A 5084-nucleotide genomic window follows, 5' to 3' on the forward strand; every position below is an offset into this window, starting at 1 on the left:
ATATTCAAAATATAAATGATTCTGATTCCCACTAATTTGTATCAAACTATTGGTTTATACAATTAAGTTGATAATCACAAAAATATTTTCAAATAAAATTACAAATAATTTCACATACTTTGTTTTTTAAAATTGTTGTTAAGTTCTTAGATATCTATTGTATCTTTGGTGCTGCTACACAGGATGTTATTTTATAGGGCTAGGTGGGCCTGAATGTCAGTTCAGTGTCTTGGCACTTTCCAAATCAATGGAAATGTTCCAGTAATTATCTTCACATAAATAGGCCACTGATATAATGTAATGTTTGGTTTAATCCTCACTGGAAAAGATTTTGTAATAGATCCAAATTTTACATGCTTTATTATAATTCCAGATCGTGTTTTGTTTTTGTTTTTGTTTTTAATTTGGTCATGCAGTAGTTATTTAAAATGAGTAATTGATTCCAAATTTGCTACTTTTTTTCTTTCTTTCTCTTCCTTTCTCTTTATTTATTTTTCTTTATTTCAATTTATTAATTTATTTTGAGAAAGACAGGCTGTGAGTAGGGAGTGGGACAGAGGGAGAGGGCAAGGGAGCATCCTTAATCAGATTTCCTGCTGAGTGTGAAGCCTGATGGAGAGCTTAATCTCATGGTTCTGAGAATAAGACCTGAGCTGAAACCAAGAGTCAGGTGCTGCACCAACTGAACTACCCCAGCAACCCATTTTTTCCCTTAAATTTGTTTGTATTGGTAATAATATTCTAGAAGCTCATTTTAATTGATTTCTAAATTAATCCCACAATCTTTGACTTATAAATATTCCAATTATAACAATCTTTAGGTTATATAGACACAGTATATTGTTAACAGATGTCATTGACAATCACATAGTGACATTTTAAAAAGTAATGAGATAAGTTTATGAGGGAGACCATTTTTATTATGAAATCCAAACAGAAAAAAAATTGTTCTCACATATCCAGGAACAGGATAACTAAGAGAAGACACCATGTTTTATCCCTACACTTACTATTTGTAAATTTTGTTTCACAAAAACTGATGTAAAATTTAATTAATGTGCCAAGAAACTGAATGTAAATTTTAATTTGTTTTCTAAATTTTAATATGCTCTTTTAAATTTCTTTTTAAATTTATTTTCTCTTTATTCTTACTTTTATCATTAAATTTATTTTTTATTAATTTTTTATTATTTTTTATTAATTTAAATGTACTTCTGGTTTACTTCTATATGTGAATACATTTGCATGGAAATCCACTTTCTTTTAAGTGATCTTGGCTTTTATTCCATTAGCTTTCCCTTCAATTTTTACCAATATCATCACATTCTTAAAATTCTTGCGGTCTGCCTTCTTTCTACCCATCTCATCTCCCTCGTGTTTATTTTCCTTCTCTCTTAAAAATGTTTGTTTCCCATATTTAAAATCAATGGTAGCATAATTTCTCTATCATTTGAGTGTTTATACTTCTTTTTCAACTCATTAGTCCATAACCCTAATGTTCTTCTTTAATTTTCATATTTCTGATAATTGGAAGTGATGTGATGCTAGTTCACTCTACTCAGAACAGTAAACTTAATGATGATAATGATGATGATGACATGCCTGAATACAGGTCTAAGTGCTTCAAGTGATTTCCCCCATTATTTCCTATGTCTCTGAACAGAAATTCTACAATGTAGCTAGTATTGATTTTTATATGAATAGCTGGAATAAATAAGTGTTAAAAAATGAATCATAAGTCAGTTAGCCAATAATTAACACTATAACCATTTAATCTTAACAAGGATGCTATTCTGTATTAACAGAAGACATATATGGATATTAGTTTCACACCATCGAAAAGTTTTTGCACTTTTTTGAAATTTACATATAAATGTGAAACTATTATCTCATCCCTGTAATAAATATCTAACTGTTCACTTTTGTTGTCTTCTTGTATAAAATATTGTTCTTCATTGACTAATGAATGGAAAAGGAAGACTGTGGTTAATACATGTGTTTAAATAGTATTTAGAGATAAAATTAAGAATGTATTTGTATATGCAAAAAGTTAGGCACAGAAATATAACTACCCTATGATCCAGGAATTGCACTGCAAGGTAATAAAATATAGAATGCATAAACACTAATTAAAAGGAGTACATGCACTCTGATATTTATAAGCACATATGAACTGCAGTCAAATTATGGAAACATTTGTGTTTCCACAAGCATCCATTGGCTGAAAAATGGATAAAGAAGATGTGAGATACATATATGTATATATAAAATAAGAAAACCTTGTTATTTTCATTTTTAAAATATTTTATTTATATTTCTGACGCAGAGAGAGAGACAGCTAGAGACAGAACACAAGCAGAGGAAAGTGGGAGAGGGAGGAACACACTCCCCATGTAGCAGGGAGCCCAGTGTGGATCCCAGGATGCTGGGATCCTTACCTGAGCTGAAGGCAGACATTTAAGGACTGTGCCACCCAGATGCCCTCAAAATCTTGTTATTTTCAAATATGTGAATGAACGTAGAGAGTACTATGCTAAGTGGAAAAAAACAGTCAGAGAAAGAAAAATACCATATGACTTCACTCATATGTGCAGTTAAGAATCAAAACAAATCAGCAAATGGAGAAAAAAAATAGAGAGAGAGAGAAAGGCAAGCCACAAAACAGTCTCTTAACTACAGAGAGCAAACTGAGGGTTACCAGAGGAGAGATGATATGTACTAAGCAGACACATGTTCTTATGAGCACTACATGTTATATGGATGTGTTGAATCACTTTATTGTACACATGAGACTAGTATTACAGTGTATGTTAGCTAACTAAAATTTTAACAAAATGTTAAAATGTACATGGCCCAGTATGTTTATTGCAGGATAATTTACAATAACCAAGCTGTGGACACAGTCAAAATATTCATTAATAAATGGTAAAAATGCAGTATATGCACATAATGAAATATTCTTATCCATAAAATTTGAATGTGATGTTGGCTCTCTCCTCCTCCCCATTTGAAAGACAGCTACATCTTCTCATGCAGTGCTAGTCATGTCCCTGAGACACAATGGTGAGGGTCAAAGTGAACATATTTGGCTATATTTTGCACCTGGTTACAAGGTCTGCTTTTAATTATGGCAAAGTGGATATTGTTGCCATCAGTGACCCTTTCATTGACCTCAACTACATGGTCTACATGTTCCAGTATGATTCTACCCATGGCAAATTCCACGGCACTGTCAAGGCTGAGAACAGGAAACTTGTCTTCAATGGAAAGTCCATCCCCATCTTCCAGAAGTGAGATCCCACAAGTATTAAATAGGGTGATTCTGGTGCTGAGTATGTTGTGGAGTTCACTGGGCTATTTACAACCATGGAGAATTCTGGGGCTAACTTGAAGGGCAGGGCCAAGTGAGTCATCATCCTGCTGATGCCCACATGTTCATGATGGGTGTGAACCATAAGTATGACAACACAGTCAAGATTGTCAGTAATGTACGGGCACCTGGGTGGCTCAGTGGGTTAAACCTCTGCCTTCGGCTCAGGTCGTGATCTCAGGGTCCTGGGATTGAGCCCCGCATCAGACTCTCTGCTCTTCAGAGAGCCTGAAGAGCAGAGCCTGCTTCCTCCTCTATCTCTCTGCAGGCCTCTCTGCCTACTTATGATCTCTGTCCATCAAATGAGTAAATAAAATCTTTTTTTTTTTTTTTAAAGATTGTCAGTAATGTCTCCTGCACCACCAACCATTGTATCCTCTGGTCAAGGACATCTATAACAACTTTGGCATTGTGGAGGAACTCAGGACCACCATCCTTGACACCACTGCCACCCAGAAGACCATGGATGGCCCCTCTGGGAAGGTGTGAAATGATGGCTGAGGCGTTGCCCAGAACATCATCCCTGCTTCCACTGACATGGCCAAGGATGTAGGGAAGTTCATTCCTGAGCAGAATGGGAAGCTCACTGGCATGGCCCAAAATGTCCTTCTTGGATCTGAACTGCCCCCTGAAGAAAGCTTTCAAATATGATGGCATCAAGAAGGTCATGAAGCAGACATTAGAGGGCCCCCTCAAGGGAATCCTTGGGTACACTGAAGACCAGGTTATTTCCTATGACTTTCATAGTGACAGCCACTCTTCCATCTTTGATGCCAGGGCTGGCTTTGCTCTCAATGATCACATTGTCAAGTCCAATTTCTGATACAACAATAAATTGACTACAGCAACTGGGTGGTAGACCTTATGTCCTCCAAGGAGTAAGAGCCCCCTGGACTACTAGCCCCAGTGAGAGCAAGAGGAAAAGAGGGGCTCTCAACTTCAGGGGAATCCTTGCCCTAACTTAACCCCTGAAAAGAGAGAATCTCCCAACCTTCACTGTTTCCATCCCAAACGTCCTGAAGAAGGGGAGGGGCTTGGGGAGCCCTACCAGGTAGTGTACCATCAATAAAGTATACTGTACCCAGGCCAAAAAAAAATAGTGATCTTGCCATTTGTTCAACATTGGTGAACCTAAAGTGTATGATGTTAAGTGAAATAAATTAAAGACAAATACCATATGAATTCACATATATGTGCAATCCAAAAAAAATCAATTAAATAACCAAACAAAAAGCAGAATCAGACCTTTATATATGAGAACAAACTGTTTTTTTCCAGAGAGAAGACTGGTGGGGGGATGGGAAAAGTTGGTGAAGAGGATTAGAAGATACAGGCTTCCTGTTAAAGAATAAAGGAATCATGGGGGCAAAATGCACAGCATAGATCCTATAATCAGTGGTATCATAATCATGTTGTATGCCAATAAATAATAGCTATAATTGTGGGGAGCAATGCATAATGTATAGACATGTCAAATACTGGTCCACAAAGATACAAGATGAACTTTACTAATGTTTATTCTGTGCTAGATGTCGGGTAATAGTAGTAACTTCTTCTGATAATGTGTGTTTTCCTGTTGAAGAAAATAGATGAAGAAATAGAAATTGCAAAAAGGGATGCATATTATTTTGATCAGAAAATGATTATTAAAAAGATGTACTATAATTATAAAAATATGTAAAATTTAGTAAAGGAATATTTTGGAACTGTATTT

At 35.5% G+C, this 5084-nt stretch overlaps 1 pseudogene; it reads left to right on the plus strand.

Annotated features, from left to right (window-relative positions):
* Positions 1-3060: 3060 nt before the first annotated feature.
* LOC122900524 lies at positions 3061-4252 on the plus strand (annotated as a pseudogene).
* The last annotated feature ends 832 nt before the right edge of the window (positions 4253-5084 follow it).

The sequence above is a fragment of the Neovison vison genome, chromosome 1 (assembly GCF_020171115.1).
Source record: "Neovison vison isolate M4711 chromosome 1, ASM_NN_V1, whole genome shotgun sequence".
Taxonomy (NCBI): Eukaryota; Metazoa; Chordata; class Mammalia; order Carnivora; family Mustelidae; genus Neogale; species Neogale vison.